This window comes from Fistularia commersonii, chromosome 16 (genome assembly GCF_037954325.1).
Source record: "Fistularia commersonii isolate RoL2024-O1a breed Wild chromosome 16, RoL_Fcom_v1.0, whole genome shotgun sequence".
In the NCBI taxonomy this organism is placed as follows: Eukaryota; Metazoa; Chordata; class Actinopteri; order Syngnathiformes; family Fistulariidae; genus Fistularia; species Fistularia commersonii.
Genome location: NC_141299.1, coordinates 15,286,317 through 15,312,710, shown reverse-complemented (window position 1 = coordinate 15,312,710; position 26,394 = coordinate 15,286,317). Strand labels below are relative to the sequence as shown.

The 26,394-nt window shown below is 42.3% G+C and overlaps 2 long non-coding RNA genes across 2 annotated transcripts; both read left to right on the top strand.

Annotated features, from left to right (window-relative positions):
• Positions 1-458: 458 nt before the first annotated feature.
• On the top strand, positions 459-4,401 carry LOC147226062 (uncharacterized). Its single transcript, XR_015107292.1, has 2 exons — positions 459-701; positions 1,886-4,401. It is a non-coding gene; the product is annotated as an uncharacterized LOC147226062 (long non-coding RNA).
• A 6,115-nt stretch (positions 4,402-10,516) lies between these two features.
• Positions 10,517-25,917, top strand: LOC147226061 (uncharacterized). Its single transcript, XR_015107291.1, has 2 exons — positions 10,517-11,866; positions 21,586-25,917. It is a non-coding gene; the product is annotated as an uncharacterized LOC147226061 (long non-coding RNA).
• Positions 25,918-26,394: the final 477 nt, after the last annotated feature.

Below are 26,394 nucleotides of genomic sequence, written 5' to 3'. Positions count from 1 at the left end.
CATCAATGTTTATCCAAAAGAAAAAAAAAAAAAAAACAACAGAAAAGTCACGTCTTCTGAATGGGATGAATAAATAAATAAATAAGGTAAGAATTTAAATAAGGTGAGAATTTATGCCTGTGTTGTCGTGTGCCAATGACAGAAAATAATAAATAAACAGACAAAACAGCAGCTCACAAACAGGAGATCCTTTGAACAATTTGTTATTTGACCCCCCTCCCTTCCCTCCTGAAAATTATGAACAGCGAGGCGGACTCACATTCTTGCGCACCGCCGAGTGAGGAGGCGCCCCGCTTCCCCGTCTTTGACCAATGGCAGCGCGGATCAGCGCCCTCGCGCTCGCCTCCATTGGCCAATGAGGCGCCGCGGCCCGGCTCACATGACGTACCCTCCCGCGCGCTCCCGTCTCCTCTGAGCGCTCAATCCCGGCGAGTGGAAGCATCATTGAAGACTTGACACCGAAGGCGCCGGACCTCCGCAGCAGAAGAGTCCAGGTGTTATCCATTTATTAATGTATTCACCCGCCCTCCCTCCGTCCTTCCTTCTTCCCCTCGAAAACTTTACCGACATCACATGAAGCTCCGCGCCGTTACGAAGAGACGGATCCCTCCGCGTCGTCGTCGTCGGAGGACACTTTTTTTCCGCCACCGGAGAGTCACAAGGGCAAGACGACAATTCGCCGAAGTTTACCGATTTGAACCGTAAGTAGCCGTTTCCTTCAACATTATATGTATACATATATTTTTATTCAGCTAGTAAATTCATACAAATATGTTTATTATATCTAGTTAACGTAAGTTTTTTCAGAGGGGTTTACTTTGTCTCACTTTTTTGTTGCGCCGAATCCTCACCGGTTCTCTCTGAAGCGCCCTCGGTCGCTTTTTTTTTTTTTTTTTTTTTTTTTTTTTTTTTTTTTGGAAAATGAATTAAAAAAAAATAAAAATAAAGATGAATAAACAATACACTGGACGTCTCATGTCCACTTTTCTCTCCTCTCTCCGTACACACGAATCCTCCTCGGTGTGCCGGGGTTGTCTACGCGCCGGCCGCGCCATAGCATGAAATATAGATAGAGAAGCACACGGTAAACCCGCTGACCCCGGCCGGGCTGCGCAACCAGTCCACGCAGCTCAACGGGGACAATTAGGGAGGAGGGGTGGAGAACGGGAGAGAGGGAGGGCTTGAGTTCTGGAAGTGCTCTGTAAACAGGCTGCTGCTGCTGCTGCTGCTGCTGCTGCTGCTGCTGCTTCTGCTGCTGCTGCTGCTGCACTTCACTCCCCAAGTCGCCCGCCAGCACAAGGGTGGATCTCCTGGTAGCCTGATCTCTTGCGTGTCCTCTGCAGGATGCCACAAAAGTCCCTTAAATTTAGAACTTATGGTTTTGCTCAGGGGAGCAACTCAGAAAAGCATCCACCACCAGCCGCCACCCCCCCCCCCCCCATCAGTGGGTTTGGGTTTAAATTCCATTCAGTGCGATAGACATCCTGTGAGGTCACGCTGAACCCCAGTGCTCATTTTATTTCAAATTACTTAAGAGGAAGTCAGCAGGCAAAATATATGTAAGACTGCCCTCCTGCTATCCCCCTCTTTTTTTTTTTTTATTTATCTGATATCTGCACAATCGGGAGGGAAAGAAACCGGGATTGGAGCCATTTGATGTTTTTTGAAAGGCGTCAGATGGCTTTAATTAGGACCTATAAAATCTTGACTGCACTGTTCTCTGTGGTGGCACGGAGCGACAAAGGAGGGGGGAAATGACAAAAAAAAAAAGGCAAACCAACATAAAAAGTCACTTCGGCGAAGGATCGTCTCATCAAATTTTTATAACCATCTTGTTTTCTTCTCTGCCTCACGCCCACCCTTCCTTGATGCTGATGGTATGTAGGCAACCCTCTTATTCCCCCTTTGTCTGGCTGCTGTGTTATCTTACCCCCCAGGTCCTCCCGCCACCCTCAACCTAACTACCGCCTGCTGTCGACCGACCCCAGACACCTGAAGGCTAGACATAATGATCAAGAGAACTTCCAGTCTGTCTGAAACACTGCCAGTTGTTTTTTTTTTCTCTCTCTCTCTCTCTTTTTTTTTTTTTTGTCCCCCTGCTGGCCCAGCTGGCCCCGCTTGCGCCTCTTTCTCAGTCCCAGTCAAGATACGCTATGCTGCTTAGCGAGTCGGGGTATGCGTGATACATTGTGCAGTTTTCCATGCTACTGCTACTGGATCTGGCGCAAGTGTAGGTGACTCATAATGCTGCGCTAGAAACTCACATGAGGAAATATCTGAGGATACGTCAGTACGTATTTCCGTGGGATTTAATCCGTACTTTGTTTGACAGCTTCTGCAAGAACTCTTATGGTGCGGGGTTTCTGTACTCATCGTGGATTTCTACTCTCTATACCGGTAGCTCGGTTTATGGGTCGTGTTACTTTGTGTTCACAGAAGGTCTGAGGTTTTGATGTCTTAGCTCTCCGTAGTTTTTCCAATGCGATGACAAAGTCTTCGAAGTGAAAAAGCGCTGGGTTGATAAAAATGTAATGCAACGAGCGTGTGTGTGTGACCCTTTGAGCCTCAAAAACGAACAGAAGAAAAACAGTAATTTCTGCTCGACGCTTCCATCTTTTATACAACTGTGGGTTTTTAAATTAGGCCCTCAGACGCTGACTGTCGCACCTCCGCCATGATGGTGGGCGGCTTTCAGCTGCGGTAGAACTGGCTTCTGAAGTCGAGCAAAAACAAATACGAGCCTGTAATTAAAAGGTGGAAGTTGGTGAAATTACCTATGCACATTTTGGTCTTTGACAGACAAATTCATCTTCAAACTGCATTCGTCTTTCTTTTCTGTGTGTGTTGGCAAGGGATTACATCATTCTGCTGCTGCCGGGTTAGTTAGATAATAAGATAGCTTACTTTATGGAAAATGGCCGTTTGGAGCGGAGTCTTTGTTTGAAATCTGCGCTTTTTAAACACGAAAAATAAAATTCTTTGTCTCTTCAATCTGGGGTAGATAATATTTAACCCTTCTTGTTTTTCTGAACAGTGCGCAGTTTTTGATAAACATGTTTGTTTGAGGATTATATGCCAACAGCTGGAATGGGATATTCTGTATTTGGAACTATATAATCTTCTCAGATGTGAACACAGAGGTCAAGTGAAAATCCCGATACATGTTTGTGTGTGTGTTTTTTATTTGACTGTCATGGGGTGGCATCAAGGAGACCGAGGATGTCTTTTTCTACCACCACCCTTTGATGGTGGAAGTAATAAAACCTTCAGTGGGCGCAACAAGCTGGCCTTCCCTCTTGCACTTTGAGGGTTTCTACCTGGAAATGAATAGAAAGCCCCTCCATAATGACGGGAGTGATGGGAATTGTTGATTGCAGGCTTGGGATGTGTGTGTGTGTGTGTGTGTGTGTGTGTGTGTGTGTGTGTGTGTGTGTGTGTGTGTGTGTGTGTGTGTGTGCAGGGGGCAACTGTGTAGATGCTTGGTGTAAAAGAGTAATTGAACAGTATTAATCAAATCACCTCTTTTGTATTTGACCTTTTTGGTTTTACGAAGAAAGACATAACTGAAACATCACCAACACAATTTATGAGAATCTACTAATGCCCAAGTAGGTCAAAAGTATTTAACAGAAACATTGACTTAAAAAAAATTATTCCTCCACATAATGATAATACACCAACCATGATAATGACATTGGACAATCGCAAAGTCACAGATTAGGATTTTCATTAACCAGATTTATGCATGAAGGAGTGAAGTCATGGACAGGAATGTAAACGGTAGAGTCATTCAATTACCACCGTGGCCTTTCGTAAGAAAAGTCCCCAGCTGTGAAGAGGTTAATTGTTTTTGAATCTTCGTCGGAGGGGAGAAAACAGGAGGGATAATTGGGCCTCTCGTAGTTCATTGGGGTTATGGATTTCTGAGCTATTCCACAGAAGAAGAGAAAAGGAGATGAACAGAAGAGGAGGAGCGAAGGAAAAGCAAAAGGGGGATGTTGAAAACCTGTGCTGTGTGACGCAGCTACGGGGGACGTTTAAGCTCCTGAGGAACAGAGGGAACTTCAATCGTGTTTAGCCTACAAAATGACCCTTGACCCCTTGTATGCGCCTCCCTGCCCCAGGTGCAAGCCCTCACTGCTGGCAGCTCACACTCAGACATGCACTACAAGTTAATTTTTCACACACTCTGCAAGCACAAGGGGGGTTATGCCGTATGAAAACGCAGATCCTTTTCAAAACCTGCCCCCGCCCCCCTGCTTCTCTTTCTTCATGCCGTTCTATTGTCAAGGGTTAGAGATCCAAGCCTGCTTGCTGGGTTGTGATCATTTAAGCCATCTTTTTTTAATTTCTTGTCCTTTTTTTTGAAATATTGTCCCTTTCATGAAAATGGATGCCTGCCGTTAAAATCACAAACGATGGAAAAAAAAAAAAAGATCTAACATGATGCAATAATCACAGGAGTGTTAATCAGAGGCAGTTCATGTATAATTACTTCAGTCTTTGATAATAGCACAGTGAATCACCTCAGGCCATTAGTGAACGTTTCCCTATGCCATTAATATGTGTTAATAAAATTCAAGAAACAGTGGATGGAACAAGCCCTTTTCATGGCCCATTGGTTGAAACACTGTAAGGTTAATGAACCAATCTAAATACTTTCTTCTGCCATCTGGGTGGAGTGACAACGCAGATGCTCCACTGCTCTGTACTGTTGCATTGTGCATGGAGGAATGTCGGGGGCCACAGATCTCGATGAAAGCGTTTAACATTAAGCCCGCAGTCAAATATATTTATGAACTAGAAACTCACTCACAGAATATGAACCTCTGCCACGGATGTCTCGGGGTTTATGTTAAACAAGCTCGCCCTACGTGTAATGGGGTCCTCTTCGGCTAAAACCAGACATTTCCGCTTGGTTTCATGAAAATCTACTTGGCATAGTTGCCAAGCATAACCCTGTGATGGGCAAATTACGAAAAGAAAACAGAATTACCTCATTAAAACCCTCGCCACCTACTTGTTCGCCCTCATTGAATATTTTACAATACATGGACATGCCCCCATTGTTAGGTTTCGGTTTAAGTTCGGGACACAACGTGTCTCGTTACAATTGAGTAAAATTACAATGGGATAAAATTTCATATTGTGTCAATGCAAACTACAAAAAAAAGGCTCGGATTTTGTGATGCAAGAAATCAATCTTACGGTAAGAGGGGATTTTAATGAGGCCACATTAAACCTTACTAAGTGAATGTTTGCAGCAGATATGTTTGCAGCAGACAAGAATGAAAAGAAACTCACATTTCATATTGAGTATGATTTGGAAAGAGTTCTGCTCCCCTTTTATTTCACCGGTTAAGTTGAGTGTCGCATAGTCAGGGAACCTTTGCGCTATTTTAGAATAATGTCACAGCGAAGTGTGTCTTCCACACCTTTGGTGATGACAAAAAAGTTCATTGGTCCACAAGCAGCATGCAGATACTGGGGTGCAAAAAAAGGAAATGAAAGTCTATCCAGCCCTATTTGCCCGCCTCATATTCATGATTAGAAACAGGACATTCTCAAAGTACTTCTATTCCTTCCCAGAGTAGCAAAATAAGATCTGTTGTCGATCAATAAAACAGTGTGAACGCAGAGGGATAAACTTAAAAAATCAAAGGCTCTGGCTGGCTTGGACATCATCTCACCCCGTCTGCTGGAATCAGATAAGGAAGTGGGTTCTACCAGGAGAGGTTGTTCAGCCTCAGGGCAGCTTGCCTTGACGGCTGCCCCTCCTACTGGCACACGTTGCGGACTGATTTCAAAACTAGCAGCATCTATCTGGTGCCTTTCTGATACTGTATATGGGAAGAACAGATGAAGGGGCTAAATGGAGGGGTAATATATAAGCCTGCTTGGCCAGAAGAATATGCTGCTTTTTTTTTCTCCAAACCCTGCTGTTGTCCTCTTTGCATTTGGCTGAGGTTTTTACCTCATTCTTCACATACTTGATTTAAAGAAAAGAAAATCACCCTGGTTTGATGTGACAGTGTGTCAGAGCTGGTGCAAGTGTTCTTCTCAGATTAGCTCTTTGTGTTGTAAGGAGAGAGGAAAAACGGGGTGGGGGGAGAGTCAGAAATGATAGAACAATACTGCTACAATCCAGGCGATCCAGGTTGAAAGAAATCATTTTCACAGTTTTATGAAAGCAGTATTTGTCCGGTTGGATGGTTCTATCAAAGCCTTACCGACATGGTGGAATGTGATTTAAATGACGAGGTGAGCTACAAAGCCAGCAAGATGTCTGGTTAGAGTCATTTCTCAGCTGAACGCTTTCCAGGTAAAATGCAGATAACATGTTCTTGAGTATTTTTTTTTTCTTTTTTTTTCCACTTCGTTTTTCTGAAGAAGTCTCGTTTCTACGGACAGATTTGAGCGGACAAAGGACCCGTGGTCTCACAACTAAGCTTGTAAAAACATTTACGTGATGAGGATGAAGTGCCATACAGGTTACGTTTCATACCTGTCAAGCCATCCATGAAAGTTTCTTTTTATATATTATACTTTTTATATTATATCATATGAGGTTTTTTTTTACTCGTTTCAGCCAAAGCTCATAAACACGTATGAATTCCTATATGTGGAAGAAAAAAAAAACCTAAATGTAATACGAGCTAAAGGACACTTGCGTAAGGTGAGCTTTCAGGTAAGTTGAAAATGAGTTATGGTTATGCTAAAAATGCTGTTCTGGCGCGGTGGCAGGACAAGAATAGTGGTATCTGTCACTGACTTCAGAATCTGTAGTATTTCCTGGTTTTTCTCTCATCTCTGAGCCATTCATGCTTGAAAACTTCCCAAGAATGAACCACACATATTATGAGTTTTATAGTCTATGTGGGACTATTGGGCATAATGACGTTCTGTTTCCCAGCATGAGTTTGGGAGGCTCATGATTACAAATGCTTCTCTCATTGTCCCCCATCATCTCCTGCCTAATTGAAGACAATATAAAGAGACAATGGGGTCCCGCTCATCATTCAGCATTGATGGCATGCTCTATGGAACGTGCCAGTCTGTTAAAAGTGTGTTTGCCAGGGTAGGGGAGTGCGGATACTTGAATGCACTCGAGCTTGTTTAATTTGGACCAAGAAGATGGACAATTATACTGCATTTCCCTGGGGGTTGCTCATTTTGGTCAGCTTTCCCACTTCATGGCCACCCGCCCTTGTAAATGCTCCTGGATGTATCTGGGTCATATGTAAGGGGGCGGAGTGGAATTTGTAGGCGGGAAGGGATTGGGTGGGGGTCTGCCTCTGGAGGAGTTGTCTCAGATGATTAGGACAGCCAAGTGGGGAGAGTCCCTTAGTGCCTGGCCTTCTTCACCTCCCTAATATGCTCTGAATAGGTTCCACTCTGCTGCGCGTTTGTTGTGGGGTTTGGCGGGCGGGGGGATTATGTCTGGCCATGGTTTAGGAGTGTTTGTCATCTACCCCCTCGAGGCCCGCATGGGTTCCTTTGTCTGAACATCAGGCGTTGGTACAATGTCAAATAACACAATGTGCCTATACAATCAGACAATCTCAGGTTAAGAACTGACACAGGATGTCATGTTGGGATTTTTTCAAGGGTTCTATAGGGTTGAGAATGAAAGGATTTTTTTTTCAATGTGTGTTTATGCCTTTGGGGATGACGATACGTTGTTTTTTCGAAAGTAGAAATAAGAAAAACAACGCTAGTTTCTTCTTCTCATAAAAATTGCAGATGGTAGCAGTAAAGTTCTGAGTACATCTGATTACGGTTTTAGTCATTTTGTCCGCCCGTTAAAAAAATATCTGCAAACCAAGGGTGATTTTGCCCCTTGGTCGATGAAGGTACTTTAATATTCTTTAAAATAAATTAAAACAGACATATTTTTAAACAGTAAGTAACCACATGCAGAATGAAGTTATTGTTTGCTATTGCGTGTGCAGTAAATACGAAAGAACATTTCAAGATTGTCTTTTGTCGTGGTCTCATGGTTAATATTGTGTAAGAACCATCCTTTTGAGGAGACACAACCCCCCCCAATGTTTGGAGATGTCGATGTCTCTGCTGTTTGTGATATTAGATTCAAGTCATTAGGCCATTTGAAGCATCAGGAAATGACACACATTCCTTCTTCTCAGTAACAAAATAAACCAAAACCCGGCTCCCTCCAGTTTCTGCAAAATGTGTCTAAAATTTCAATTTTAATTACTTCCTTTGAGTTCATGAAATGGATTTACGATGTGTATTTTGGACTTTGCACTTTGGAGACACGTACTGAAAGGTACAGACACAAACAACAAAAGAGAAACAAAAACGAAAAACCATGGTGCTCTTTTATGTATTTATTTTTTTTCTGGACTTCATTTATGAAAGACAAATATAGCCTCTGTGTTCTATCTCCAGCACAAACCACTTTTTTTTTTGTTAGATCTGATTATCTTGCAGCTCCTATTTTTCAGTCTTTTTTCCCTCATGTTTAACCATAGGTAATTCTGACTCACAAAGCTACACAGTAATGAGTAATAGTATCACATTTCTGCGTGCCAGTATGCATTGCTAATTATGTGGACTCTATGAGGGTGTAGTTTCCCGTTTTGCAAAAGAGAAAACACACTAGGCAGTTGAAATCCTATGTCCACGTGACTTGATTTACTGTTTCCAGAAGATTTTTTATAAGACTAAAAGTAGTTTCCATTTCATTAAAGTGGCCCTCAAGACTAAGGAACATTTAAGCCATTTCTGAGAGATTTTTAGGGCCCTTGAGATATTTTTATTTAGCCGAGGGTTTAAAGAGCGCAGATTGACACATTAGTTGCTGTAGGAGAGCGAGTCGTTACAGCTATATTTTTGAATTTCCGTGATTTGGGTCTCACGCGATTCATCAAAAATGTTCCTTGTGTGCTTTTTTTAACCTGCTCGTCATTTTAGAATAGTGGGGGTGATAAATAACTAGGGATGAGGAAATAAATCAAATGAATTTATCCCAGTCTCTGGATATAATAATCACAGTCTGCTTCCCCGTTTGACTCTGTAACATTTTTATTCATTGTAAACGACGAGGTTTTGTCTAACGCCATCTAAACACTGAAATTCAAATACTCGTCTTCTGTGCCTGCTTTGTCAGGTTAGGGTTAGTGCACTAGAAAATACATCGCTTGATGGAAATCATCTATCACAGTGAGCATTACTTTCTTCTGGCGGCACAGAAAAGCAAATCCAGTGTGGATAATCTTGGTGTGGGCAGGAAGCCTTGAAGGTTTGCATCATGCCTTCCACATTCTCCCCAAGGGCATTCTAGTCTCCTTACATGCAAAAAAAAAAACCCACAGCCGCTCATGCACGCAAGCTACTGTTTTCTCTCAGCATGGAGGAACTTCTTTCCTTCATCTTTCCTATTGATTAATGAAGCTGGTTCAGCAGGGGGTCCAAATGTGGCAGGAGTCTAGATCAAGACAGTGAGCCGCACGTTTGACAATCATAATCTCACTCCTTCACATTTTCTCTGACTATATCATGTTCTTCGCGTGTGTAACCCCGCAGACAGACACGTTTTTGACACACGCAGCCAGGTACTGGTGCGCGCACACGCACCCGTACAGACGTGACGCACGCCTCAGACATGCACGCCGTCAAAGCTCTCAAACGCGGCGCATCACATTCTCACAACCCAGAGAGAAATTAGCATAGCTTTGGTGTGCAGGCACTCCAACGGGAAAGGTGATTCTACAAGCATACTGTTTGTAGATTAGTCGGGGTTAATGATCTGATTGCCTTAAAGCTGCAACGGCCTCAGTGTGAGAGTACATATGAGTTTCAGGCTGAGAGTAGAAAGGCCCTGTTCTACTGTGCTCGCTCTCTCTCAACTCACTCGCTTCCAAATGAGACGTGCTCCAGGCATCATCACAGTGGCAGAATTTATACTATTAGGGAACTGGGTTTACCGCTCCAGCAGTGGCACCAAAATGAAATGGCTAAAATTATTTCTTGTGTAACCTCCATCGGGCAGGTTCAGCGTTTTCTTTGGATGAACGAGAAATTACAGGTTGTGTACTTAGCGGCTATTTATAACTGCCTGTTGGAATATCACCCACGTTATTTGTGAGCCATGTAGATTTAAAAGCCAAAGGAATAAGAGCTGTTTTTAAGAGTGTTTGTTCTTTCAGAGCAGAAATAAAATCCAGTTTTGATTTTCTTTCTTCCTTCTTTTTTTTTTCCCTTTCCAGCACTCTCATTTTTTTTTTTTTTTTACTTTTGGCATTTTAAAATTAGCTCGCCGGCATAAACTGGAAATAGCATGTGACATATTTTGCCAAATTTCATCCCGGAGTAGGTAAGTTTACCAAGGGTGTAGCCCCCATCTCTATCTCCTCCTCCATACATCACGCCCCCAACCCCCCCGAACCCGACCCCCTTTCCTTTCTTGTGGCGTTCCTGTCGAGGCATGCCTCCATCTCCGCCAACCAGCATCGTCCATACCAGGGCGACAGGCAAGTTGAGGGGAGTGGAGGGGAGGGGGCAAACAAAGGAGCACTGTTGCTGTCTAGCTGTGGTTTGGGGGTAGGGGTTTGGGGGTGGAGGGGTGGGGTAGGGCGGGGGGTACGCCAGGCTGGTGGGGAGCGGGGGTAAGGCTAGATGGGGGGAGCGCAGACATTGAAACAGTGTGACTGAGGAGGTATTATCATTAAGAATAGAGATTAAATTGAAGAGGAGGGAGCAAGGGTGTCTGTTTTGTTCATAGTAATAAAGAGGACAAGCAGTGCCAGTCTTCTTTTTTTTTTTTTTTTTTGTCCGATTCAGTCAGACGCACACTTCTACTCAGCACACTGCAAAGCTGCAGATAGTGTGAGTGTGAGATAGGCGAAAGACGGGAATGGTTCATTGTTTCCTGGCCATTATACAATATTTGCTTAACCCACGCGTTTTATCTGTGCAGCTGTATGCCACAAAATGAGATGACAAAAAGTGTGTGCGTTCGTGTAGCGATGGCAGCTGTCACAGCTGTTAGCAATTTAATCAGTGCAATATTAGACACTCCCCCCCCGACACACACACACACAAACCTTGTCAGTTTATGAGTGAACGTTAAAATGGTTCTCCCAATTGGACCATTAAATGTTAACTTTTCTGTATAAGCAGAGATTGGTGAAATGCTCACAATAACCAATGAAGTCAGGTGTGTGAACGATAAATGTCAATCAGGTGGATTTAAAGCGACGTGATCATAACCGCCCAGCCTCACTTTCTTTACCCCCAATTGCTCGTATTTGTCGCTTGACCTCAACTTGAACCCTCGCTTGTTCCTCCTTGTATCGGACGAGCGTCTTCCTCTCGGTGCGGCGCTGTCCCGTGTCTGCTCAGGTTTCCATAAGTCTGCGTTCTCGCTATCAAGAGGATCCTCAGCCGTAGAAATTTGCCTCAACAAAACACAACATTTCCTTCAAATTTTCCGCTTGGGCTTTTGACCGACAGGCACAAATTGCAGCTATTTATAACTCCCGTGCCTATCTTGTTCGTGTTTCAGTGTGTGTTTAGGGTTTTTTTTTTTTTTTTTTTAGTTTTTGTTCACTTTTTGAGGCCGTAGTGGAATTTCCAACAGACCCCAGTTCCACTACAATATAGAAACTTACTCATTTTGCTTTGTAGAAATCAGTAGGGTAGTCATTTTTTCTGAAACACTTTCTTCATCACTAGCTTCCTATCTCTGCCTTCCTCCATTTCAGATCAAGCGGCTGGCACAAGGAGAAGAAACAGAAGAAGTGCTCGCAGCGTTAACCTTCACCACAGAGGGAAGGAAGAGGAGCAGAGAGCCCCCCAGAGCAGAAACAACCAGGAAAAAGACAAGAGTGATGACAGAGAGGTAAGAGAGCTTGGCTTGCCCCAGGGTTACACATTGTCTTGGGTTTGTGTGTTCTGTTGCCACCAGGTTCCACGATTCAGTTGTGTACACGGAGTGTGTCTGCCGTTTGCATGCATATTTGTGTCTTTGTGATGAGTGTTCATTTGTCGTTCATTTTGTGTGTGTTTTTTTTTTTTTTTTTTTGCGCATCTACTCAATGTGGAGCCACGGCTGCCAGGTGAAGAATGTGCAATCCCATTTGATTCACCTTCTCCGTCTCTGGCTCCTTTTTATTTTTCCCTCGCATTCCTCAGACCATAAGGGGGACTGTAACCTCAACACACTTTCCACATACAGCTTTTTTTTTTTTTCTTTACCCCTCCGTAGTTTTGCACTTCGCAGTCTCAAAAACAACTGAGCTGATTTCATTATTTACTCTGGTTAAATATCAGATCTTAGCACGTAATGCTCGTAATTAACATTTAAATATATTTGTTCGTATATGGACATATCTAAAATGTGTGGACGATAAATTTTAGAATACAATTTTTTTTTTTTAAAGCCATAGTTAATTGACTTTCTCTTAAATCTTGAATGTGTTGTTCCTGAAGTTGAATGAGCTTCAGTGTAAAGCAGTGCTATTACAAAGACTATTTTTGAAATCCATTTTTCCCTCAGTGTTTTTTGTACTCATTGGAAATTAAATACTTTTAGAGTGGATGTACAAACCATATGAAACCATTTTGTATCCAGGAGTACTACATTTATATTTGAGTTTTTTTCGTTGTTTTTTTTTTTTTTTTTTTAAGAAGATTGAGTAGATACAAGGACCCTTCTTGTATCTATTTATATCTTATTGTCTTATACAGGGCTTTTTTTAAGACACAAATGAATCAGTTTGGGGAAAATGTCAGTCCTGTGGGTTGTCATGTGGCAGCTCTGCACACTCTTATGTTTAAAGGATGGGTATAAGAGGTTTTAGAGCAAATAGCGTGAGCTGTATTTTGCAGACATATCACGTAGACCAGCGCGCCTAGAGTGAAGAGGAATAAGGAGAATTATGTAAATGAGCGTTGAAAGGTAGAAAAAGAAAAGAACGCATTCAGAGGACCAAGTTAAGATGGAAAGCATTCAACATCAGTAGCAATGAAGCCATTTCCAGCCAAAACTTAAACACACAAACTATGCTGAAGCCAAAACCTCACTCGCTGAAAATAGTCAAATAATTAACAAAATGAACTACGTTTAAAGAAAAGCAAAAGATTTTCCTTGATTTTTACATACCGTTGTTGAATACTACTATTAAATACATGGCAGGTTTTGTCATCAGTTGTTCAAATTGTCGGTCTCAGTGACTGATTTTCTCACTTTGTTTCTGTCAGAAACGAGCATTTAACCATTTTCTTGGAATCGGGCGGATAGTGGGGTCGCGAGCCATAAGAGACGGGGGCAAGGAAAGAAAATAATTATTTTCCCTCCCTCGAAAAATGTGTCCCACCCCCTACTCCAGGGGTTAGAATAGCTTGAAATGTTCTTTGTCCAGTTTGTGATGGATTTGAGATTTAACATAAACTACACTGTTGGGTATGCTTGCCTAGTTTGTCATCCAGCGGTCATTTTTTTGTCATTTTAAATGGTTTTCCTGTCATCTTTGCCTGTCCCACTCATAATTGTCGACTGTCTAAAATTGCCCACATTTTATTCTTTTGTCTTTATTCCCTTTGAAAAAGCGACTAAATCAAATCAGTTAATGCAAAGTATCACCGGTGGACAATATTTTTGTTAAATTGCACATTAAAGTAATCCGTGGGTTATAGGCGGATTTAAATAATTGATCTTATTTCCCTTCTCTAAGGCTCAGCTCGCTTCATATCAACCCAATTCAGTCAAAACTCTCCCTTTTGCTCATCTACTTATTTTCAGTGTGCCTGAGCCTTTTGCCTTTCTAACGCTTTCGACTACCTTTTGTTCTCGAGCAAACAGAGGTTTAGACTCATCCACTTTTCACTGCTTTTTCACACACAAGCAATCTTGTCTTTTCATTAGCATCGTTCCATCACATTCTTTTTTTTTCTTCTTCTCCTTCTTCCGTCCCTGATAAGGCTGAACACGGCTTTTGCATGGATTCTGCATTTAAGCTGCCAAACAAAAGGCACATGAAATAATGATGAAGGTGATTAGAATGGCTGCAGCAAGGGTTAAAAAAAAAAAAACCTCTAAGGGCTTACCCAAACATAAGAATAACCGTTTGATGTTATTCATTATTTTTTACATCCTTACATTGTAAATATCAGGTTTTCATCAAACCAGTCGGACAAGACAATGTAAGGCGCTTCAAACTTGTTTAAGGAAGTCATGCCATCTCCTCCTTTCATCAGTTTTTTGATGGATACACTGTATGTTAACACAACTGGGATTTGCCGAGTCACATGTTATGTGTTGTGTTCCATTGTTTCAGGAACTGGTCAAGTGATGCACGTGTTGTTTGGGAAGGGAAGAAAGAAAGGAAAAAGGTGGCGGATGTTCTCTCCCTTTTCTTCTCAAGTGTATCTGCCCTTGGTCTAGTGGAAGAAGGTCTTTCAAGAGCAGCCGAGTTTGTCTAAGCCGGCTTTAAATGCTGCAAGGCTCAAGAGGCAGGGTGGATTTTTTTTTTTTTTTTTAAAAGGGGGGGGTCCGTTTGTATATACGGAGGTGGAGCAAAGCTTACACCATACTAATGTCACACGGTTTCATATTCCCAAAAAAAGCCTATGAGAAATGACAGGCAAATGAGTCACTCTGTCAAATCATTTTGATCCACTCCGGGATAGCAGGACAGGGCACGTAATTGTCTCTTTCATGGTCACGCAAAATAAGTAACAAATTGCGGACAACGGTTTACAATGGTGAGGGGGAGAAAGACATACTCAGATGGAGAAGTGGCTTAGAAATAAACCTGATGGACAAGTGTGGTAACATTTGTGTCTGCATAAAGTGGAAATTTGGTACAACGTTGATATTTCATCAAAGCACCCGCCCCTTCCAAAGACACATTACAAACACCAAGGGATTAAGGATTAAAAAGAGAGCTTTTACAAAGTTTGAAGCTGCTGGAAATTAAAAATAATGACGGATTGATGGCTGGATGGATGAAGGAAAGTGTCGGCCATCTGGGGGGGAAGAGACATTCGATCAAAATTTAGGGAGGTCGGGGAGAATGGGATTGAAGAAATATAAATATCCACGAGATGGAAAACGTATTAGTTCACGATCCGAGTGCGACGGGAGCTCGGTAAGAGAGAGGGTTAAGAGAGTGGGAGCGATGGAACTGGTAAATCAAGGGCCGATGGAGAGGCAGCGCTAATGTCTTTACAAGGCCATCCGATGCTTACCTCCTAGCCGCTGTAATTGCTCAGCGGTATGGAATAGAGGGGAAACATGATTCTGTCTCATCATCAAATGAGAACTCCGAACCGTTACAGCTTGGGATCTTTGCGTCGGAGGTTACGGCAGCATGGCAACAAAGATACCGGGGGAGGGCAATTTTGCGTGTTTTTGAACACTTGTTTTTGGTGGCGCTTGAGGTGAAAGTTGATAAAGAGAAGTACAAAGAAAGCAAAAAGGGGAGATCAAGATCAGAAACTTTTTTTTTTTTTTTTTTCGTCAACGGCGCCCTCAGAGTTGTCTTGTGAGGAAAGAAAACTGAATGAATAAGGACAGAGATCTGAGGGAAAAATCAAAATGCAGCGCTGAAGGTAAAAATATAATGTTCTCAGATTTTTCTGGCTGTTAGGTTGGGAGAGAGGGTGAGCATGGAAATGAATTAGAGAGAGAATTTTATTGACTCAGCAGGAAACAACTGTAGAGACGGTGTTGTTTCCCCAACGTGCCGTTTGCTGAGGTCTCGAAAAACATGAAAAAGTAATGCTTGCCATTAGAGGAAAAGAAAACATTTTCAATTCATAAACTCCTCGTCCGAGGGACCCTGCCCCAACCTCTAACCCTAAAATAAGTACAGTAACTTAACTGTGCTTCCAGAGAAAGAGAAAAGCTTCATTCTTCCAGTGGGTAAAAGAAAAAACAAACCTCAAACTACCCAACCTGCAGATGGATTTCAATGAACCATTGATGTTTCAAAATTAGACAGTGTCAAATTGAGAACAGTGGCAGTCTGATTTATACTTTAACTAGAATGGTTTAAGAAAGAAAAGGGTCTTAGTATTATCAAAACCTGTGATTTTTTTTTAGGAATATCATGTCTGTAATGGACACTCGGGCAAATCAAAATATAAGATTAAACAAAGAATATGAAACAAATATGGCATTGGAGGTATTGGATGGTTCCACCTTGTTTCAGTCCACTGCATTCAGCATATTTCATCATAAACCATGATGTCATGCATCCTCATAAAGAATTTTACATACATTTTCACCTTTGTTTGAATATTTGACTATTGTGATATGTGTCAGCAAAGACCCCTTTTTTATATCCTCCCCCCCCCCCAAAATGAATAGCGTCAGTAACTTACCCTGAGTTTCAAAGAAGTGCGTCGAACCTTTACTCATTTTGTTGACGGGGTCGAGGGACTATTGTGCCTGAACTTGCCGCAGCACAGGAGCCGTATAACACTTGCCATTTTTGTGCTCGGTTTATCAGTGGCTGAGAGAATGAAAAGGAGTCAAAGTCAGCCCCTTAAGCTTTCCATAATGCTTCCCGAGAGGAGACAAAGGCCTGTATTCACTGCTGGGTGTTGATAAGACCTATCATTAGTCTGCCATTGGAGGCTTTACCAACATGCACAAACACACACACACACACACACACACATATAGGAAAAGGGTCCTTGCTCCTGTACAGCCCCCCCCCCCCCCTCACATGCACACACTTAAATATTTGTATGCGGGCCAGGGGTGTGAAAGAGTCAGCCAGGCTTGAACTGAATTGAATAAGCAGAGGAGTGAACCCCCTACCGCTTTCCAATCAAAGCAGAATTCACTCCTTGCTCACGTGGCAGCGGCAGCAGTGTCCTGTCCACATAGCTTGTCTGCGGAGATGCGTGATTATCATTCCTTGTTTAGCTTCAACTTTACCTTAAGATGTCGTGACAAGAGCCCGATAAATGGCACCCAGAGCTGCGAAACTGACGTTTACGTACTGTGTAATTGTTTATTTACGTCGAAACGTGCTACTGTAGACCAACAAAGCCGAGGTCTGCACCACGAATTTATTATTAACCAACAGTCTATGCGGCCTGCAAAACTACACCCGGTGCGAGTAGACAAAATGGTTGGATTTGTTATTTACATATTTGTATCACACTCGCACACACTGCGTGTGTGTGTGTGTGTGTGTGGGTACACGTTTGAGAGACCGACAGCTGAGCTGTCTAGATAATAAGTGGATGATGAACCTTTAGCTCATATTCCCATTCCCTCTCATTAGGCCGTCCTCTAGAGAGCATACGGAGTTACTTACCTTTCCTTGCGCCGTGTTTTCCAGCCAAACAGCGAGTGTGAGATCAGTGTCATTAGCCTCGCTGCCTGGAACAAATGGCCTTCAAAAGCATTCGGACTAAAGTACAATTGAAGAAGATTAACCTCCTGACCCTCGATGAATGGTATTTTTGAAATCATTCAGTAGGACCAAGTGGACAGGGATGATGGCCATTCAGTATTTTTAGCCCTCTCCGTTTTAAATTAGTGCCGTCAGGTTTGTTTTTCATTTTCCCGTCGCTCGGCGTGGCTCTTTTTTTTTTTTTTTTTTTTTGTGTTTTCTGATCTTTGAATACGACTGAAGTAAACTGCAGCTACAAATCATCGGTTTGCCTGAAGACAAAAAAAGAAGAAACTGCAGAGAGACAAATGGGCAGACGATCAAAGCCCAGGGAGGATTTGTCTGGCAGACTCTCCTTCTGTCTTCACGTCTCAATGTCTCTATATGTGTGCAGCAGCAGCAGCAGTTGCAGTGCAGCTGCACCGTTGTCCCTCACTTTTACCAGTTTGAAAATTACAGATTGAGAAAAACAGCAGTGCAGTCACAACAACCTTTTCCCTGGAGCCGATAGCTGCGTGTGCGCGCGTGTGTGTGTGTGTGTGTGTGTGTGTTCATATGCAGGTTGTGTTGTACTTTCCACCCTTTCATCACGATATATCCTTTTAACACCCTGCCGATTTTGCTATCAAAGGAACTTTTAAAGTCTTGGATCATTTACAAGTCTTGGGGTACAAGAGTAGATAATCCGACATCAAACAATATCAAAATCAGATTGTATTCGTAACCTCCGAGAAAGTAACTCCTCGGTGCTCAATACGTTTTGTTTCCATCTAAGGTCAACGTGTCGGCCAAAGACCGTATTTCAGTAAGGCCTCGTGGCGGCTCAGATGTCTGTTTTGAGCAGAAAGACACACCCAGAGAATGGATATAATTAAGACTTTTTTTTTTTTTTTTTTTTTCCTCGCGTATGAAGGGTTGGCGTGCAACTACTCTGGGTGGTCTCACTTTACATGTCTGTTCTAGTTTTATTACAAACAGGCAGAAAATGGTAAAAAAAAAAAAAAACACAACAACACAGACATATCCTGAAAGACCGCAGGGATCAGCATACAACGTGTACACAAACAGAAAGGATGAAGTAATTAGAGGTTGCGGCCGCGTCTCCTGTTTCCAGGTCAGGCATCCATGATTGTAGTTTTGATAAGATGAGCCTAATTTTTTTTTTTTTTTTTGTTTTGTTTTTCATAAATAAAAACTGGACTGATCAAAAGAGATCGCAGAACAACCTGACACTCTTAGCGGCGCACATGATATGCTAATATCTAAAGCGAAGCCATGTCGTATATTAATTCACACACAATTACCTCCCTCCTTCTCTTTCTCTTGTTGATTTAAATGTTCTCAAACTTTTTTTGGAACGTTTAAAATCTGTGCGTCGGAAACTGTCCATCAGGACGTCGGGACCTCTGTGGCAAGACGGGCATTAACGTTAGAGGGATCATTATATTATTATAAAGCCCCTGTTTAAACTGCAAGGTGTTCATTAATAACTCTTGAGTGGGGTTATTTGCTGGCCTGACCCTGCAGCTTCTCCGCGGCTGTAGAAAGAGTGAAAAATGCCTCATGGATCGCTGGAAATAAGCTTTTCCAATCTCCTTAATGCGTTTTGTGACTTGAGACACACTGCTCTGTCTTTCTGCGGTCGTGCCGCGCAGTCTCGAAACTAAGTGAACGCCTCGGGATTTAAGCGTGAACGTTTTCTCGTTTTATCTTGTTTAATCATCTCAAAAAGGAATATGAATGTTAAAAATTTAAAAAATTTAAAGAAAACCTACATCTTCACACAGTTCCTCTCAGACCCACGTTGATAAGAAGTTTTTTTTTTTTAATTCCACAAAATGTACAAAACCGAAGGCTGTATCCCCAAATTAAACCCCAAAATATTCATATTTTTTTAAAACAGGATGATTATGAGGGATTTCTTGTTAATACATGAACATCGAGCGTGTCGTCAAACATCTGTTATCAACATTAGTGTTCCGTTAGTTTTGACGTTGCCTTAAAATGTGGGTGAATCCTCTGATTCATTCATCTGTTTATTTTCCGTTTATTTATTTTTTTTGTTAAACACTGACTAACGCATAGGTCAGCAAAGAGGATTATAAATCCGTGACTCAGTGACCGGTACCTTCTGCGGTTTCACCAAAACCTTTTTTCAGGAAACAAACGGCGTCAACGATCTCGATCAAGATTAGAAAACACACACACGACGAGTGTCGATCGTCGCTTTGGTATAAATTAAGCAAGACAAACAAAAAAAAAACAACAAAAAAAAAAAAAAACATTTCTAGTTTATTCTGTCATGCTGTTATGCTGGCAATTTCTGAAAATGGAACTTTAAGAAAAGAAAAATGATTTAGGCAGGTCTTAGGAGACATAAAAGGTTTAATTTCTCCTGCAGCAGCGGCAAGCCGCTTTCCTCCACCGCCCCGCTTCACTGTATTTAACATCAAAGTGAAGTATGAACAATTGAGGCAATTTTTCATTTGACCAAGGTCAATCATTGTTCTCCCTCCGTGAATGTAGATCCGGCTCGGAGGAATTCAGACGAAATATACTTTACAGGCGAGTCTATTTTAGACAGCCAACTCTCACCAACCTCCCTGACCTATTTGTGTATGTTTTCTTTTGCTTGTATATAATTCCTCTTTTTTGGAAATGTCAATAGCGGGGTTCTCTTTTGCAGTGGCGTCTCGACTGCTCTAAAAATGTGTTTAAGCGTATGTGGCATAAAAGAGAATTGAATCGATACAAGCGTAAAGCGAGTCCTCCCATGTCGGCTGGAATATCGGCATACAAATTTGTACTTTAGGATAGGGACGGGGCGTGTTCGCCAACCAAAAATGGAATTGGTTGGGATAAACATAGTACGTTTAAACAAGCCACATGTTGACTCCAAGACGTCTTGAGTGAGAAAAAAAAAAGAACTTGTACTTACAAACTTTACACTTGACCTCCTAACTCAATTTTTTTTGTCCAAGAGCACAGTGAGGGGCTGCTTAAAGTCTCAGAGGAAACATGGCCAAACTAGATTTTAAATCCATATATGAATAAAATTCCCCAGTGAATTTTGATGTGTTCACTGACCACAAATAAAAAAAAAAACATTGGTTTCAGACAGAACGACACCAGGGAACACAGTATTAAAATACTGGAAACTGGTTTTGGTTTTAAAATCCCCAATTTGAAAATGTCAACCAAAAAAAACAAAAAAAAAAAAAAAACACAACATAATAAATAAAGTCCTTTCTGAGTTCATCATTTCTCTGGTTTCCAGATTATACAACAATGAACTAATCTGTCAATTGTGAAAATAATCACCAGATGGGTAATAAAAATACTGATAGCTCCAGCCTGATAGGAATTAAAAAATGCCCGTCTAATGCCAAGAATGGAACTTATTGATTGCGATGGGCTCACTCGGAACGGAGACATTGATTTGACGCGGCGTTTCAAGCAGAATTTCCCGCCGAGAAAGACGCCCAACTTTCTCGGTGACTTGTTTTGCGTCACACATTCCTAACGAAGGGCAGCGACTCAGTGTTTTCTTTTTGGCTCCCACCCGCACCGGGAGACACAACCGCCATTGAAACGCATAAGGGCACGATAAATACTCCGGTTTAGAACGTCTGCGATGCGATCCGAAGGCGGATTCCGCATATGTGCAGTTACAGCACCTGGCTCACGCTGCACTTTTTCATCAAAACCGCATAGCCGACATCCTGCTCGAGATAATAGAAAAAATAAAGACGAATCCTGTTTAAATGTACACGCATGAGGGCCTCTTGTGATTATTTTTCGGGACCACCCAACGTGTTTAGAAGAACTGAGTTGTGAGTGGGACCGTTGTGCCTATAAAACCATTTGTAATCTCCTCGGAGGAGTTCAAGAGCGGAGTTACGACAGCTAATGGCTGCATCGTTCACACTGTTGAATAATATAAGTGAATAATTTAAGACGCGTATCGTGCTCGTCTATTTCTCAATTAGGTGTTATGAACTTCATGAAAACAAAACCATAGGATATGTTGGAGTATTGGCGCCTGTGCATGTGTGTGTGTGTGTGTGCGTGTGTGTGTGTCCGTGTTTTTAAAACAGTGTCATCTAGCACATATTTGTGTATGTATTGTATGGCAGCTGAATTCTGTGTGTTCCCAGATGACACCTGAATTTATTTCCTTTTTTTCTTCTGTCTGTCTTTTACCCAGGTCCAGACATGATGGTGGAGCACAACGGCACCCAGAGCCTGTTTGTCTGCGGTTTCCAACCCCCCCCTTCACTCTCTCTCACACACACACACACACACACACACACACACACACACACACAAACACACGAACACACACCATTTCAACAAGAATCACAAAGTATTCTGTTGGAAAGTACAACTAAGGCAAATGTATTATTTGGTACTTTTAAATCATGAATTAATTCATTTAGAAATCATTACATTACAAAATGCTCAAAACATAATTTCCTCCACATTCCCCAAAAGTGTCGGGGAATCTTGAAAAGGCCATCTTGAACGCTCTCCCTTTGTGTGTGTGTGCCTTTTCCAACAGACGCACACACAAAGCCAGCTTCTTTTCTTTCCTTTTTTTTTTTTTTTTCTTTTTTTCTATTTTCAGCGCTCCAAACCAACCTCCACAAGTCAAGTTTAACAGCTGCACCACACACACCCACATCCAACCCCCACCTCCCCATCTCACCCCGGTGCCCCTCCCAAACTTCCCAGCATCCTGTGTCCCCTCCCGCCCCCCCACAACAACAGGCATGCTGAAATTACAGCGTATGCGAGGCGGCCATTGTGGGAAAGCCTTCGCTTCCACAAAGTCTGTCTTCGCCCTTCTCATCCCTTCTTATCTGTCCTTCTATTCCTTTTTTTTTTGTCAGGCAGTGTCTATTTTAACGTGTAATCATCAAACAGCCTCTGGTGTTAATTTGAAATTATAGTTACAAGGGCTCGAGTACAGAATGAGGGAAATTACTTATGAATTTGCTCCTAAATAAGAAGGGCTGTGTATTGAAATTTAGTTATTTATGTGTGTGTGTGTGTGTGTGTGTGTGTGTGTGTGTGTGGGTGACAGAAACTAAAAAAGGGCTTTTATTTAATGTCATACGTCGGAATGTTTTTATTAATCATAACATTTTTCAGTACTTATTTTACCACCACCCAATAATTCTTCCACCCACAGAGGCATCAACCTTTTTAAAACACAGTTACACTGTGGAAAAAAAAAATAAGGCTGCGTCGCTATTAGAAATAAATGTTTGGGAATTCAGGAATTTAAATATACATAACTTGATGTATGTGTTAACATAACTGTCTTAGTTGGATGCACCTCAGAGGATAACAGCTGCCGACCAAATAGTAGCCCATAAACAGATTAAAATAGGGAAACAGCTAAAAGGTTAAAAGCTGGAAGTTCTCACACACACTACAAATACCAAAAAAAGATGTGTGCCCCGAAAAAAAGAAAGTTCATGGATGTCATTTATAAAAAAAAAGAAAAAAAAAAAAAGAATGATATAACCACCAAGCTTTGAGGAAAAACGTCATCTAGCGCTGCTAGATTGGTTAGCAGTTGGAATGGACGCGGAGGGAAAGCGTGATTGCCGGGCTATTAAAACACTCGAGAATCAGAGAGGAAGGGACACGAGCCGCTAATGGATGTGTCTATTGATCCGCCCATTTAGCAACACCGTAAACGATAGGTCAAGGATCGTGTATAGACGACGGGCGAGGGGAGGGCGGTTTTTGGCCGGGTGATGATAATGACGAGGAAGATTATTATTTGGTTCCCCGCAGAGTCTCTCGGCATTGTATGTGTGGGTGAGGGAGAGAGATAAAAGAGAGCGAGACACTCGCGCTCCATCTCTGTAACACTTGATGTTCCCCCAGCCAATCGCCGATTATTCTCCCCTCCACCCCCCCGTCTGTGACTCCCCTCTCTTTCTCTGTCTCTCATGCAATTATTCACCAGTACTAGTCTGCGTTTTCTCATGCCACCTGCATCTACTCTGTGGCAATTCTTTTTTTATTTAAATTTTTTTTTTTTTTCCATCACAGCTCAAACAAACCCCCTCCCTACCTCCCCAAAACGACTGAAAACAAGATTATTTTTTTTTAACACTGTTTATAAAATACAGTTTAATCTAAACACAAAAATGTATTAGGGAATTTGTTTCGAGTTTTACGCAAGTAGCTGTATTTCCAAGCTCAGATTCCAGAACGTGACGGCCCCGAGATGCGAGGCCTTCGCTCGTAGATCTGCACGCGGGCAAAGGGATATCTGGGATCAAAATTTCATCCGGACAATCAGCTCGAGGAGAAGAAGAAATAAAAGGATATGTCAAATCCAGAAACGAGCCCATCTCGCGTGCAGAGGCCCGGAAAGGTCCGACGCCACGGCGCACATTTGTTGTTGTTGTCGTCGTTAAAGCCGACAAACAAATGCGAAATCAAACAGCAGGGATGGCAAAAATTGAATCTTATTATAAAATTTTTAGGATAGCAGGTTGCCCTTGAAATATTGATTTTACTTGCCAGCAGATTTTCATTTTTTTTTTTTTTTTCTCTTCTGTGTGTGTGTGTGTGTGCGCGCCTGTCAGTTCAAATCAGCTTGTGTGTGATGAATATGAATAGAGTCAGCTTGCCTGCAGATTTGGCAGGAGCCCACGTCCAGCTGGACTCAGACCCCCTTCTCAAGTGTGCCTGTGTGGGGTTTCTGAACATGGCTGTACGTGTCAGCCTGACCTCTTAGTGCCTTGACAAACTGAGGGTGAAAAGGGGAGGAATGGGGGTAATAATATATATGTATAGATGTGTGTGTGTGTGTGTGTGTGTGTGTGGGAGTGTATAGCTTTAAGAGGATGCAAAGTCATAGAGGTTAATATTAATTGAACATGGCAGTGTTGGGTTTTATATCACTTGCCTTCCCTTTAATTTGCACAAATTACCGCGTGGCGCTTTTGAATTTGGGAAATCTTGTTTCTGGACGCGAAGGTCTTCAGAGTGCGAGGATGTTTTGAGGTCCGTCTGACACCGCCTCACGCGTGCGCCCCCGTAATCGCAGGGCAGCAGATAAGGAGGCAGATGCCGTTCCAGCTGTGAGGCGGGGGAGGGGGGCAAAGGGTGGAAGAAGTTAACTTCCACGCACGCACATGCAAGCGTACGCACGCGAACACAGGCGAAGACCCGAAGGGGTGTGTGAGCAGGTGAGCGTTAAGTCAGGCAACCAAACAAACATCATGTCACGGTATGACATCTGCAGACAGGCAGACAGAGGACGCCGGTCTGTACCTGCGGGCTGAAAGCAACAAATCTCAGCCGCCTCGTCAGAAATATCCTCGTACTCAAAAACACGCAGCATGATTTTAGGAAACCAGAATGTCGTTTTAGATGTTTTTTTTTGCGCATTCATTTTTAGCTTTTTCACATTTTAACAAAAAACAAGAAGATTGCAAACAAAATGGTCATTCATATTTGACTCTGCGAAATATTGATGGGTTGTCATAAACACGCTCTTATAGATTTATCTGGCATAAATAATGTTTTCATTCGTTTTACGGTATTTAAGCATATAAAAAAAATAATAATTGTAAGCTGATATTTATTTTTGCTCCTCTCCTGAAACGTTTCGTCCTTAGTTGAGACTTTTTTGAGTTTAATTGAGAACTAAATCATGACCCGAAAAACAACCGCTGTTTATGTTGCTTAGTTTCGGTTGCGTCATGCACAAACTTTCTTAACTTCACACCGCTGATTTTTTTTTTTTTTTTTTCCCCCAAGTCACAAACCTGCCTCAAACCATCTTTTCCTAATCCGCGCATTTCCCCGTCCGAACCCATTGTCATCTTTTCGTAAGTCATTAAATCCCGAAAAACCCTTTTTTATGAAAACGTTACTTCTAACTACGGTTCCCCCCACAAACCACCATGTCCACTTTAGAAAAAACTGATTCAGTGGTTAAATGTCAGAGCTGTCCGTGCCATTAAGGCCAGCCTGTTTGAAGAGAGGGCACCCTTGCCTGCCCTCCCCCTCTCGATTCCTCTGTCTCTTCTGATTCCTCTCAGTCTCACTCTCCTTTTGCCTTCTTCTCTCCCCGTTAGCTCTCTCATCATCATCCACCCCCCCACTCCTCCCATCCAGGCTGGTTTGAGGGCTGATGTGCAGACCTTGTCATTCAGATTAGGACCACATTGTCAGCTCAGGGCTCTTCTCTCGCTCTCTCTCGCCGTGTCCCAGATCTTTCTTCCTGTCAACCCTTGTCCCGCGGCCAGAGAAGACCTTATAAAGCAACATTCCTTCTCATCCACTTCTGTCAATTCCAACGCTGTCATTCAAATCGCTGTCCGGGCAGAATGGCGGAAGAAGGGGGCCGAGTTAGCGGCCGCCCTCGCAGCGAGGACTGTGCTTTTCGAGTCCGAGTTCACGCGATGACGTGTCTGCAGCGGGCAAACAGTTTGGGATGGAGTTTATTTCCTTTTATTTTTCTACTGCATTATGTTACATGTAAAAAAAAAAAAAAAAAAAGAAATTAACCCAAATCATATGATTTGACACAGGCTTTTTGGGAAGGATTTAAAATAGAAAAAAAAAAACGCATCTTCTTAGCCAATACTGCATTATGTTACATGTGAAAAAAAAAAAAAAAAAATTAACCCAAATCATATGATTTGACACAGGCTTTTTTGGGAAGGATTTAAAATAGAAAAAAAAAAAATCTTAGCCATACGTTTAAGGTTCCGTAAAACTATTTATCGTAAAAGCACACACTTGACTCACTGCCGGATGTTCTGTCCGGCCGTATCTAAATGTTGGCGTCACCTCTTGAGATGTATTAACATGCTCACGCTGACAATGACTCAGTTGCGTTTCAACGAAACACATTTATGAAATGGCAGTTTTACTGGTATCACCACAGGCGAGTCCCTGTGCGTGTCTTGGGCCGCGGCGCCACGTCAAAGTGAAACTGATGGGTATTAATGGTAAGTCAACACATCCATGCTCTTCT